The sequence below is a fragment of the Microcaecilia unicolor genome, chromosome 11, assembly GCF_901765095.1.
Source record: "Microcaecilia unicolor chromosome 11, aMicUni1.1, whole genome shotgun sequence".
Lineage (NCBI taxonomy): Eukaryota > Metazoa > Chordata > Amphibia > Gymnophiona > Siphonopidae > Microcaecilia > Microcaecilia unicolor.
Window position 1 is genome coordinate 42,240,533 of NC_044041.1, and position 13,725 is coordinate 42,254,257.

At 40.6% G+C, this 13,725-nt stretch overlaps 1 protein-coding gene across 1 annotated transcript in view; it reads right to left on the minus strand.

Annotated features, from left to right (window-relative positions):
• The window catches only part of LOC115479673 (nuclear receptor corepressor 2-like), a 667,653-nt gene that overhangs the window by 426,261 nt on the left and 227,667 nt on the right, over positions 1-13,725 (minus strand). The window lies entirely within an intron of this gene.

Genomic DNA, 13,725 nt, shown 5'->3' on the forward strand with positions numbered 1-13,725 from the left:
AAAATGGCCGCCTCTTCCACTACCGCAGGGTCCTTTTTGCCGTAGTTTTGTAAAAGGATCCCAAAGTTAGGCTTTAAGTGAAATTTTGCACATAAGCTGCCAGATTCTATATAGCGAGCCTAGAGATTATTATTTGTATAGCATTTGTATAGCGCTACCAGATGCACGCAGCGCTGAACACCTGATACAAAGAGACAGTCCCTGCTCAAAAGAGCTTACAATCTAAATAATACAGACAGACAAGACAGTTACGGGTGAGGGAAGTAATGGGTGAGAAGGGAGGAAGGGACAAGGGGAGGGCAATTGTGGCTAGGAGCTAAAAAGCAGCAGTGAAAAGGTGGGTTTTCAGCATAGATTTGAAAACAGGTAGAGATGGAGCTAGATGTATAGGTCCAGGAAGTCTATTCCAGGCATAAGGTGCCGCGAGAGAAAAGGAGTGAAGCCTGGAGTTAGCAGTGGAGAAGAAGGTGGACAAGAGAGATTTGTCCAGTGAGCGGAGTTCACGGGGAGGAATGTAGGGAGAGATGAGAGCGGAGAGGTAATGGGGGCTGCAGAGTGGATGCATTTAAAGGTCAGTACAAGAAGTTTAAACTGAATGCGGAAGAGGGCAGGGAGCCAGTGAAGTGACTTAAGGAGTGGGCTAGTGTGGGTATAACGATTCTGGCGGAAAATAAGTCGTGCCGCAGAATTTTGGACAGATTGGAGAAGACAGAGATGGCTGCGCGGAAGACCAGTGAGAAGTAAATTGCAATAGTTCAAGCGAGAGGTGACAAGGGTGTGGATAAGGGTTCTGGCAGCGTATTCAGAAAGGAAGGGGCGAATTTTGCTAATATTGTAAATAAAGAAACGTGATAAAGAAACGTGATATTGTAGATAAAGATCCATGCTGAAATCTAGGCGTATTCTATAACAACACATGTAACTTAATTGGCTTTAACAAGCTAATCAACATAATGCTTAACAAGCAATCATGAGCACTAATTGGCAATAATTAGAATATACGCACACAACTCGCTAGGCATATTCTGTAATGACCTGCGCTTAAATTCTAATGTGTGCAGTCCAAAAGGGGCATGGGTTCGAGCAGAGAAATAGGCGTTCTCATATTTAACATGCATAGTTATAGAATATGGCCCAGTGCGCGTACATCTACGCGCAGGGATTTATGCCATGTTTTCATTGGTTTAAGTGGAGGAGTAGCCTAGTGGTTAGTGCAGTGGACTTTGATCCTGGGGAACTGAGTTCAATTCCCACTGCAGCTCCTTGTGACTCTGGGAAAGTCACTTAACCCTCCATTGCCCCTGGTACAAAATAAGTACCTGTATAGATGTAAACCACTTTGAATGTAGTTGCAAAATACCACAGAAAGGCGGTATATCAAGTCCCATTTCCCTTTCCCTATTTGAGATTCTACATGTAATGTTGCTGCTGCTACTATTTGAGATTCTGGAATGCTGCTACTATTTGAGATTCTACATGGAATGTTGCTATTCCACTAGCAACATTCCATGTAGAAGCTTGTCCTTGCAGATCAGCAACGCGGCTGCGCAGGCTTCTGTTTGAATGTAGCTGCAAAATACCATAGAAAGGTGGTATATCAAGTCCCATTTCCTTTTCCCTTAAGTGCTGGGATATCAACTAAGTGTATTCTTATACCATGCCTAAATCTAGGCGCCGCTAATAGAATACGCTTATGGGGAAATGTTTACTGCTCGCATTTTTTAGGTGCCTTATATAGAATCTGGTCCAAAGTTAGGAACTCAGCCCTAGTAAACATTCAATGAGGCCAGTTTTCGAGCACAACTCAAAGAGGCTCTTTTACTAAGCTGCATCAGGTGCTAACGCACACCGATCACAGCTTAAAATGTTGCACTGCAAGACGCACTCAGGCGTCCTACCGTAACTGCCAAATTAGCACGCTCTAATCCAGGAGCTAAAAAATATTTGTCTTTTTTGGGAGGGGGCACGTCGAGGGCAGAGAATAGGCCTTCCTGAGCTAAACAGCGCATCTACATTAGCACGTACTAGCTGGTTAGTGCAGTAATACCATGTGCATCCTTACCACCTACAAAATGGATGGTGGTAAGTGCTCACGCAGTAGTTATTTTTAATGGCTGCACGCCAATGGCACCATTAGCGCATGGACAAACAACCACCAAAGTAGAGGAACCAGGACCACTAAGAACACCAACAAGTTGAACAACGAAGTCACGTGGTCAACGGGGACACTTCCAAACATACCAAGAAGACGGCAGTAGTTGCAAACAGTTTATTCCGTCTTCTTGGTGTGTTTGGAAGTGTCCCCGTTGACCACGTGACCATGAGTTCAAAAAGTAGAAATGGCCATTTTACAGTTGCAGAAAAGACTCGTATAAGTATTGTATATTATGCCATATTTTGTATTGTTCTTCGAATATTTTTACTGCTGTAACTGCCTATTGCTCAAGTTTGATCTATTCTTACTGTACACCACCTTGAGTGAATTCCTTCAAAAAGGCGGTAAATAAAACCTAATAAATAATAATAATAAGGGCAAGCTAAGGCCACTTTTTAACACAGCATAGTAAAAGGACTCCCAAAGTTCGAAGTACAAAATCTTTGAATATCGGTCTCTGGGGGTTTTGCAATTTTAACTTGAACATAAAATCATGAGTACACCATGCTGAAAAACGCTTGAGCCAGGCATCTGGATAACACCTGCTGACAAAACTTGAGCAACTCACAAGTTTCCAGATCGCCCATTTTCTTTAGATTTCCAAGAATCATCCACTGGTTCATATGTGCAAGATACAGGGAAAAATATGAAATGAGGAGTTGTGAAATTGTCTTGCAACAACTAAGCCTGGAGCCATGTTTTATTACTTGCTTTAGTGGCAAACATTTTACTTACAGACTTTATACTGGTACGAAAGGTTTGAAAAGTGGCCCCTAAAAGTAGGTCATAAAATACCGCTCTAGTCGGTGCCTATCCTTACTTGTTATTTTTCCTATATTTTTAATCCATAGGACTTTATACCAGGTTACAAAAAGAAACATTTTTCTTTGAAAATCGACCAGGAAAAAATACGTGTCAGCGCTTTTTCCAGCTAAACTTCTGCACCTTCTTTTGAAAATGCAAAACTGTGAGCATAAATGGAAATCCATTGGAACATGTAAAATATGCACACAGAAAGCCTATATGACCTCCATAATTTTACACAAAACTAGGGTAGGCAATTTTCAAAAAAAGATTTACTAGCATAAACCCACTTCTCGGTGCCATCCAAACATGTACATTACAAAAACAGTTTTATCTATAAATTTGAAGAACACTGAGGGTATCCCAGTCTATAATAATATGGGGCCCAATATTCAAAGAGAGGTGTCCAGTTAACAGCGACAGTTACCCAAATTTTCACTCAGTTGCTATCTGTGCGGTCCATGGGAACTAGGGTAGAGGTGCCAGTCACACAATTAGTGACAATACTCAGTCCATTAACAGGAGAATTATCCAGATAAAGTCAGGAGAAAACAATGTTGTCCAAATGTTATCCAGACAGCTATTCAGAAAGTAAACTGAATATCACCACAGGTATTCACAACTCTCTCTGGATATTTAATCACCAGCTGCAATCTGAATACTGGTCGCTGCAGCTGGCATTGGCCAGCTGCCTTGGCTGAACATTGGGCATATTCTGTTCTCTTAAAGGGCACAGAAGTACTAATTTCTAAGGATATATAGTATTTTGGTATTGTTTTAGATGAGAAGTTTTCTATACGACTTCAGAAAAATTATTCATAGTAGGACCAATGAAAAGTGTGAGGTGACTGCTTGATCCTAATGATTTTCATATAGTGGTACAACTGTTATAATACATTCCAGGTTGTTTTAAGTATAGTAATGCCCTGCTTCCAGAAGTAGTCACTACAAGTGGGTGCCTCGTTGCAGGCATCCTGATGCCACATGCTGAGAGCCTCTACGCTATAATGGCATCTTCACCAGATTCATTATAGAATATTAGGCTAACCTGGTATCAGTGCACCTTACATGTATGGGGGAATTCATCAAGATGCGGTAAAAGACTGCCTTTTATCGCACCTTGACTCACTGCTGGATTCAGCAACCTACAGGATTTCAGCATTACAGGTTGATGATTCCCATTTTAAAAGAATAATGCTTCTTGTAAGCCACCACACAAGAAGCATTATTCCTGAAGTCCGGGAGCATCGAGCTGCAAAAGGCAGTGTTCCAAGTATCAGCATATCTTACAGCCTGCATTTTGACATTGGCCAGTAACTCAAGTATTCAGACTGCAAGGATCATGAAGGCTGAAGTACTACAACTACTACTACTTATCATTTCTAAAGCGCTACTAGACGTACGCAGCGCTGTACACTTGAACATGAAGAGACAGTCCCTGCTCCACAGAGCTTACCATACTTGACATTACTGGCCAATGTCAAAATGCAGGCTCATACTCGGAAATCTGCCTTTTCGATAGCAGGTCCACAAATCTGGAATAATTTGCCAGACTGTTTGAGACTGTGTAACAACAGAGATCAATTTGGTAAATTATTGAAGACATATTTGTTTGAACATTCCTGGAGTTAAATCTACATTTACCCTTTGAGCACCTGCATTTAGAATAATGATTGCCAATCTGTTTGATAGTACATTAGTTTTCTATTATATTTTTACTGTGTAAACTAAGTTGTAATCTGCCTAGTTGTAGGCAGAATAGACATTTTTTTAATAAATAAAATAAAAATAATTATGTATCATTGGAAACTGCTGAAAGGTGTAACGATCTATCAATATATTAAATGGAATGAAATTAACTACACATACTTTCAAAAGTATACATGTTATTAAATTTACTCCTGCTCAGTCGCCCACACAAATAGTGGGGGCAAAATCCATGGATAGCTTTGGCATGTGTGTTTACCCTAGCAATTTTTTTTAAACAAGTACTTTTCCCTCCCAAACACACACAAGTAGCTTCTCTTGGGAAAAAGTACACATGCTAAGATTGCATATATGTTTTGCAGTTACACAGGCTACTGAAAATTGTGCCAGAATGTTCCATATGCCATCAAAGTTTACCACACTGCCGCTCCATAGACAGCTTTAGGTGTGATAAATCAGTGGGGGATAATTTAATCCATATGCTAGGGCAGTCTGCCAGTCTCCTAAGCAGCCTACTGTGGCTATAAATCACTGATTGACTTTCAAACTTGGCAGGACAAAGGATCCTCACACCATAGGATCCTAAAATTTGCATTTTGGATAGGGCTCCAACAAAGACAGGCCTGTGGATCCTGATAGACAGATATGCAGAAAGGATTAACAAGTGGTTTTAATAACCAAGGGTATGACAGTGCAAAATGCAAACCCTGGTGTGTGTTAACATAGTAACCTAGTTCACGAAGGCAGATAAAGACCAACATGGCCATTTGGTCTGCTCAGAAGGGCAGCCAGGGTTGTACCTGTGACTCTGTGTGCCCCACCCCCCACCTTTCCCTCTGTCTTTAGGGTTGTACCCCTTTCTTTGCCTATTTGTTAATTTTTTTAATGCTTTCAAGTGTGAAAGTTATTTAAGTTTACTGTGAATGAAAATGCTCTATACTTTTACTCTTATCTTCATGCTATACAGGGAACGTCAGTATTTATCCGTCTTTTTGAATTCCACCACTGTTTTCAATCCCATCAATTCACATGGAAGAGCATTCCAGGCATCCACCACCCTTCTCTGTGGAAAAGTATTTCCTCATGTTCCTGATGTACAGCTTCATTTCATGTCCTCTAGTATTATAGCCTCTCTGTTTTTGGAAAAGATTGTTCTGTTCCTTGCATGTCCTTACATTTAATTTAAATGTATCCTATCTCCTCTGTCCCTAACATCCTCCAGGGTACACATATTCATGTCAAATCTCTTCTCATAAATCATTTGACACAGATCCCATATCATTTTGGTCATTTTCCTCTGAATGGCATTTTACTTCCTTGGCAAGATACTGCCTCCAAAACTGAACACAGTACTCCAAATGTGCTCTCAACGATCACTTTCACAGGGTCAACAGCACCTCCTTTTTTACTGCTGGTTATGACCCTCTCAATGCAGTCAAGCATCCTTCTGGCCTTGGTCACTGCTGTATCACATTGGTTCACCACCTTGAGATCTTCAGACACTCTCACCTCGACATTTCTTTCCTGTTCCGTACATATCAGCCTCTCAACTCCTAACATATACAGCTCCTTTAGATTTCTGTACCCCAAATGCATCACCCTACTTTCCTCACATTAAAGCTTAACTGTCAAGCATTAGACCAAGCTCCGACATTTGTAGATTGCTTCTCATGCATTCCACTCCTTCCAAGGTGTCCATTCTGTTGCCAATCTCCATGTCATCCACAAAAAGACACACTTTTCCTTCAAAACCTTTGGCAATATTGGTCACAAATATATTGAACAGAATCAGACTCAAGACGAATCCCTGAAGCACTCCACTATTCACTTTTCTTTCTTTTGAAATTCCATATGCCACCACCCTCTACTGCCTATCATTCAACTAATTTCTGAGTTTACCACCTTGGGTGCCATCCTCAAGCAGCTCAGTTTATTTAGAAGTCTCCTATGTGGTATGGTATCAAAAGCTTTAATGAAATCTAAATAGCCCACATCCAGTGCATGTTAAATTCAGCAATGACTTTTCCCTAGTAGGTCCCCTCAGCATTTATCTAAGCAAAGCACCTTGTAGGACATCCACTATCTTTCTACTTTCTAGATTTGCAGGTGGGATACTCAAGTCCACAACTGGTAGAATAAAGTTACCTAGTATCATCACATCCCCTTTCATTCCCACCTTTGCAATATCATCAATCAAATCTCTGTTCAGTTCTTCTTGAGTTGGAGGTCTATAGACCATACCAGTGAGGATGAAACTGCCATCTTCTCTTTCCAAAACAATCCACAGGACTTCCTCTTTTCAGCATACCTCCTAGATTTCAGTCACTTTAATACTGTCTTTCACATAGAGAGTTATCCCTCCTCCTTTTTTGCTATTTCCGTCCTTCCTGAATAGGTTATAGCTAGGAATGGTGATATCCTTTTCATGAGACTCATTGAACCACGTCTCCATAATAGGCACAATGTCCAAGTCCATATCCACCAATAGGGCTTCCAGAACAGGAATTTTATTGGCTAGACTATGAGCATTTGTGATCATAGCCTTCCTCCAATATCTAGATGGTTTGCATTTTGTAAAGTTTTTGTTTGGGTCACCTCCTCCTCTTTGTTGAGATCATCCAGCTTATAATCGAAAGTGATCGCCGGCCATCTTCCAACACAAATCGGGAGATGGCCAGCGATTTCTTAAAAGCAGCGAAATCGGTATAATCGAAAGCGGCATTTTTTGACAGCATCGCCGCTTTCCTGTCGCTTCGCCGGCGAAAGTTCAAGGGGGTGTGTCGGTAGATTAGCGAAGGCGGGACATGGGCGGGCATGGGCGTGGCTACCAGATGGCCGGCTTTCGCCGATAATGGAAAAAAAAAAAGCGGCGTTAAGCAGTATTTCACCGGCTTTACTTGGTCCTTTTATATTCACGACCAAGCCTCAAAAAGGTGTCCCAACTGACCAGATGACCACTGGAGGGAATGGGGTATGACCTCCCCATACTCCCCCAGTGGTCACCAATCCTCTTCCAAACTAAAAAAATAAAACTAAAAACCTTTTTTGCCAGCCTCAAATGCTGTACCCACCTCCATGACAGCAGAATGTGTTGTATCCTCCGACAGCCTTTCCCTGGTTGCGATGTGGCTCTCGGGTGAGTGTGACACCTTTTCTGTTAGGTGTCCTGCAGAGTCACATTAGCAATGCATTGTGGTGGGTGTAGGGTACTGGGCTCTACTCCCATGGTACTTTTCCTCCCTCCTAGCTGGGTCAGAGTGTGCCCTGTTTTGTTTCCTGTTGTAGTCCATGCAGTAGTGGCCATTTTTGTAAGCCAGTTTTAGTTCCCTTTCCTGTGTTACCCACGTTAGAGAACGTAGTTCTTACCTTGAATGGTGCTGAAAGAGGGCATTGTACACCACTGTGCCAGCTCTGACCTACTGCTAATCTTAGTACCAGGGGACTCTTTGCCAGTGGGGCACAACCTCTGATCTGCAGTTAATTGTGAGTAAACGTGGTTATTTCAAGAAAGGACTTTTTCAGAGAGATTAGTCTTCAGGTGTGAACTGGTGTGCCAAAATTATACAGCAGCAATAAGTCCTACAGGCTATATGCAGGTCCCTGGAGCAATTTTAGTGGGTGCAGTACATTTGTGGGTAGTGGGGGGGTTGGGGGGCTCAGCTCCCAAAGTAAGGGAGCTATGCACGTGGGAGCTTTTCTGAAGTCCACCGCAGCGACCCCTAGGGTGGCTGGTTGGTGTACTGGCATGTCAGGGGGGCCAGTGCACTAAAAATGCTGGCTCCTCCCATGGCCAAATGCCTTGAATTTGGCCGGGGTTTGAGATGGCCGACATAACTTTCCATTATCGCTGAAAAACAAACCCGGCCATCTCAAACCCGGCGAACTCCACGGCATTTGGCCGGGCTAAACCGTATTATCGAAAAAAAAAAGATGGCCGGCCATCTTTTTCGATAATACGGTTCCGGCCAGCTGTAGCGCCGGCGATCTATTTGGCCGGTGACGTTCGATTATGCCCCTCTATGTCTCTTCTTATTTTTACCACTGCAATGACTTTTTAAAATTATTTTATTCCACCTGAAACCCCCTTCCTCTGGTTTAAATGCCTGTCCACATGTTGATTGAATTTTTCAATTAGGCTGCCACAGAAAAATGTATCATTCAGTATAGCCCCTTGTATTTACATCTATTGCCCCAGGGACCTATATATTTAAAACCTTATTTTTCACACCAGGTTTGGAGCCAAGTGTTCAAGCTGGTTATACATTGCAGCTTCTCATCTCCTTTACTGCAAACAGTAAATGATACAGTACTGACTATGGATTTAAGTCTTCCCCCAAAATTGGGAAGACTCTTTGCACTGCAGAGATGCTATTTCTAGCCAAGTCATTTGTTCCCAGATGGATAAACACGTCAGTTTTATAAGTTTTATTTTCTTCTCTAATATCACTAACAATTTGATTTGTGTATTGCCCTCATAAAAACAAAAATCTGAGAGAGAAAATGAGTCCTAAACCAATGACTGGATTAATGTATTTCTTAACTATGACAACTGTGAGTATTTCATCTAAGACATTTTGTAAAATACACCATCAAATGCTCCAAGCCCCATCTCCTGGTGTAATTCTAGCATGTGCATCTTGTGTAATTCTAATGTCTCTAGCAATTTGTTTCCTTCTCTTTTGCCAAGGTCTCTACAATTTCCCACAGCCACTTTCCATTAGACTGTGAGGGGATAATTTTATAAAGTCATTTTTGCATATTTGTGGTCATTTACACACATAAAATACTGACAGCACAAAACCATGTGTTTTAGAACATAAAAATAACCCATACTGGGTCAGACCAGTGGTCCATCTAGCCCAGTATCCTGTTTCCAACAGTGGCCAATCCAGGTCACAGGTACCTGGCAGAAATCCAAATAGTAGCAACATTCCATGCTACCACTGACATCATTTTTAAAAATCAGTATCAGACTGGCCACCCTCCAATCTTTACGTACTACAGATTACTTTAACGACAGTTTACAGATTACTAACAGTAGATCAGCAATTTTTTTGTTTGAGTTCTTTCAATACCCTTGGATGCATGCAATCCGGTCCAGGTGATATACTACTCTTAATTTAATCTCCAGCGCCAGCATCCCTCACCAAAACCAGCTCAGGAGCTGCACACAGGTCCTTCTTCCATCTGCTGGAAATAAATACCATGAGTGTAGAAATGCGCACTGCACTTTGAGAACGCAAGTTTGTGTATTTTGACATGATGGTATGTATTTTGCCAGTAGGTGTGCACAGGGGCGAAGTTTGGGTGTAGCACGCATGTAAGCACATGGATTCTAAAATATAGTATCAACACGGATACTCAAATTTATAGTTTCCCCTTTGTTTTTGAAGCTTCATTGGCTTACGATAGCAGGGAGGATTAGGGTTACATTTAAACTATGTGTTATAACATTTAAGATCTTGTACGGTCAAGTTCTGAAGTATTTGATGTTGTTAATTAAGTTACCTGCAAGTAGACAATCATAATTGTTATGGAATTTCCATCTTTGAAAGCAATTAGAACTCATGGACAGCCATTTCTTATCAAGCTCCTTCTAACTGGAATTCATTACCAGTATCTATACAATTTGAGTCTAATTACTTTTCATTTAGGAAAACTTTGAAGACTTTTTTTTTTTTTATTATTTCAACAATTTATTACTGCAAAAGGACTTTCCGGATAACGTATGTTGTCTGATTTGTGACTATGTTGATGGTAAACCAGAATTATATGTTTACCTAGGTAATGTACTAGTTGATAGGAAAATTATTGCAATCCGCATAGAACTTGAAAGGCAAATGTGGGCTATACGTCTCAAATGTAAATATAAATTTATACCTGCTCCAGAGATACCAGAAAGAGAAAAAAATGTTTTCCAGCAAGTGGCAGAAATTCAAATTAAGGATCCCCCTCCCCCCCCCCCCCCCCCAACGAACATGAGGAATCCACTTTGGAAGATACAAAACCAGCTATAATTGATTCCCCTCCTTCCCAGGTCCCCCTGCAGTACAGGGGCTAGCTGAATGGAATTTACACTAGTGTTTCCATCATAGAATAAATTGCCTATTGGATTTTGCTGCCAGACAAATTAAACTGGGCAGTAGTAATCCTTTCCAATCCTACTTACGACCTTTTTTTTCCATTTCCTTTGTCAATCTTTTTTCACACTAGCAACTGGAGCACAGGAAGGGTGTGAAGTTATTACTCTAACCACACCTCAGTAAGGGAATATAACTGGATATGATCAGGGATTTTAGAACAAGGTATAAGAAATGAAGAACAGCCAGGGCTCAAAAGCAACTGTGGCCTTGCCAACACCCGACCAGATCAAGGGGTTCTTTACTAAAGTGCAGTCAGCAGTTACCACATTAATTAATGCTTGGTAACTGTTACCATGCTAGAATATTCTATAATTATATACTGTATATAAATCTTCTGGAATTAGCCTGGGTTACTTTCAAAGTCTTTAAGCAACTCCTGACCGTTGAGGTCTGGAAGAGGCTAAGCTGTGAACGGTGCACAAACTGTGGCCCTCACTTAGGATAACATTTGGTTCATGCAGAATGTGATCTCTTGAGTTAATGGGAACCAAAATGGACCCAACGATTGTCAAGCAGCTACTAAGAGAATTTTAAGATAGCTTCATTTTTTTTTAACATAGACATCTAGGCCAGAAAAGACTGTCCAAGTGCAGACAGTCCCCATTTCCTGGGTATTTCATAATGGTCTCATTGCTAAATTTTATTACATATTTTTATACTTTGTGACATTTTCATATCTTATTAGTTCCTGAAAGTATTTTCTTTTATTGTTCACAATGTTATGTCATATTCATAATCATATTTTTATCCATATTTAAACCCACATGGCTTCATCTTTATCTTTTATCTGTAATGTTTTTCAGATTGTCATATGCAAATTGTGTGTTTATGTATGCATTATATTTGTATATTACATTTTTACGTTTTTTAGAACAAGACCCCTGATGTAGGTGTTTTGTGACCCCAAAACACGGACTGTGTCGGGTCCTTTTGTACCAGCAACATTAAAGTATTTCCTCACAGTGCTGGATTCATCTTTTGGCCATCCTCTACTCCTGCTTGCTTACACTTACTGATGAAGAGGTTCTGTCCGGCCTTCGTGTTTCTATTTCATAAAATGTTCACTGAATACGGGAGCCTTTGGCAAAATAGTGGAAGGACACGTGTCAGTACAGCCTGCAGGAACAGTCACTGTACCCAAAAACACGCCCAAAAAAGTATCGTTACGCTACATTTTGTACATGTAAGTGCAGATATTTACTCATTTTCCAACCTACCCGTGTAAATATCAACATTTAAATGCAAAAGTAGTGGATTTTAGAAAACAATGTCCAGGACAAGAAAGTTAAGGAGCAGAGCTAAATAACCCAATTTTTTAAAAAAATTTGAGAGATAAGTACAATCAGACTTTCAATGACTGATGCAAACACCAACTCTAAACAAGCACAAGTACCTGGCAGAAACCCAAATCGTGGCAACACTCCATACTACAAATACCAGGGCAAGCATGTCTGTCTCAATAGCAGACTATGGAGTTTTCCTCCAGGAATTTGTCCAAACCTTTTTTAAACCCAGATGCGCTAACCACTGTTACCACATCCAGGAGCTATTCCTGGCCAGTTAAATAGTTTTAAGTATCAGATAGTCTGCACCTACTGCATGCCCTCTGGCCGCCTAATTCGAGATCCCTGTTATACAATTGCCACCTTAGTGCTGAGGTGGTACCATGTATTAGTGCATCTTGATAAGTGCTGTAATTTGCATTTTATTAGTTAAAATGGGTTTTCTACCATGCATTAAGACATTGTGGCTAATTTTCAGCTCCCATTCTTAACATACAGCTCACTGCATCAGCAAACTGGTAAAATGCGTAAGAGCCATTGCATGATTTTCTGTAAGGTCAGCTAGTTTTAAAAATGAAAGGTAAGAACTAGTGAAACTGCAACAGGGGAATAACTGTCTAAGACAAATAGAATGTGGAACTCAAGCATGTAAAAAGCAGGAAGTGGAAACAGCGACCACAGTTCAGCATACAGTGTGTTTTGTACAGCATGGAAGCTTATCAGTTAACTTAAGTATACAGGCCTGGTGGTGCACATGATAATGACATGCAGCTTAAAGGAGAGGTCACATTAGGTGAAGCATGTCCTAACAACTCCCTGATTAATGCTATGTACTTCTCTGGGGAATTGTTTTGATTTCCGGTGTTAAATTCCTTACATTTCATGTAAATGTTTCATGAGCTGTACAGCTAAATACAGATTGCACTGAAAGAAAGTTTGAATGATGTAGTGTACTCTGTAAATATTATTTTATTATTTAAACCTTACCTGGAATCTTTCCCCATTCTTTTGGAATACAATAACAAATGAAATCTTTACTTCCCTGAATGCATAGCTTAGGCCTGGCTGTTTAACCCATTAAGCCTAAACTAGGTCTCTGAATGCCATGCAAACTGCAGAGACAGTGAAATGTGCACTTTTTAAAAAACCTTCATGCGTCATTGAGCAGGTGTAAAAGCCAACATGGAACTTTTTTACCATACATATCTATTCCCTTTGTGAAATGGAGAACACACATGAAGATTTTAGTACTGCCCAAGCCCTGCACAGCCCACACCCCCTTGACATTTCTGCTTGTAAACAGTGACTTTCTGAAATATGGTTTTACATTTGTATGGAAATCAGGAATAGGGTTTCTAAGTTAACGCCTATAGATTACTTTTATTTAGGGGTGTAATTATCAATGAGACCTAGTTACTAATAACAGGGATTATCAGTAAAATAGCCCATCTTAATGGTAGCTCACGTCGATAGCTTCCCCCCCTAAATAGGTTTAAAATAGTCACCTTTTCCCAACTGACATAGGTTCCTTGTTTTGAAATTAGCCGCAACATGTCTGTAAAATACTGCAAAATAATCACACCTAGACAGAAAATTCTCACTTGAACATAAGAAATAGCTGCAGTCCTTAAGT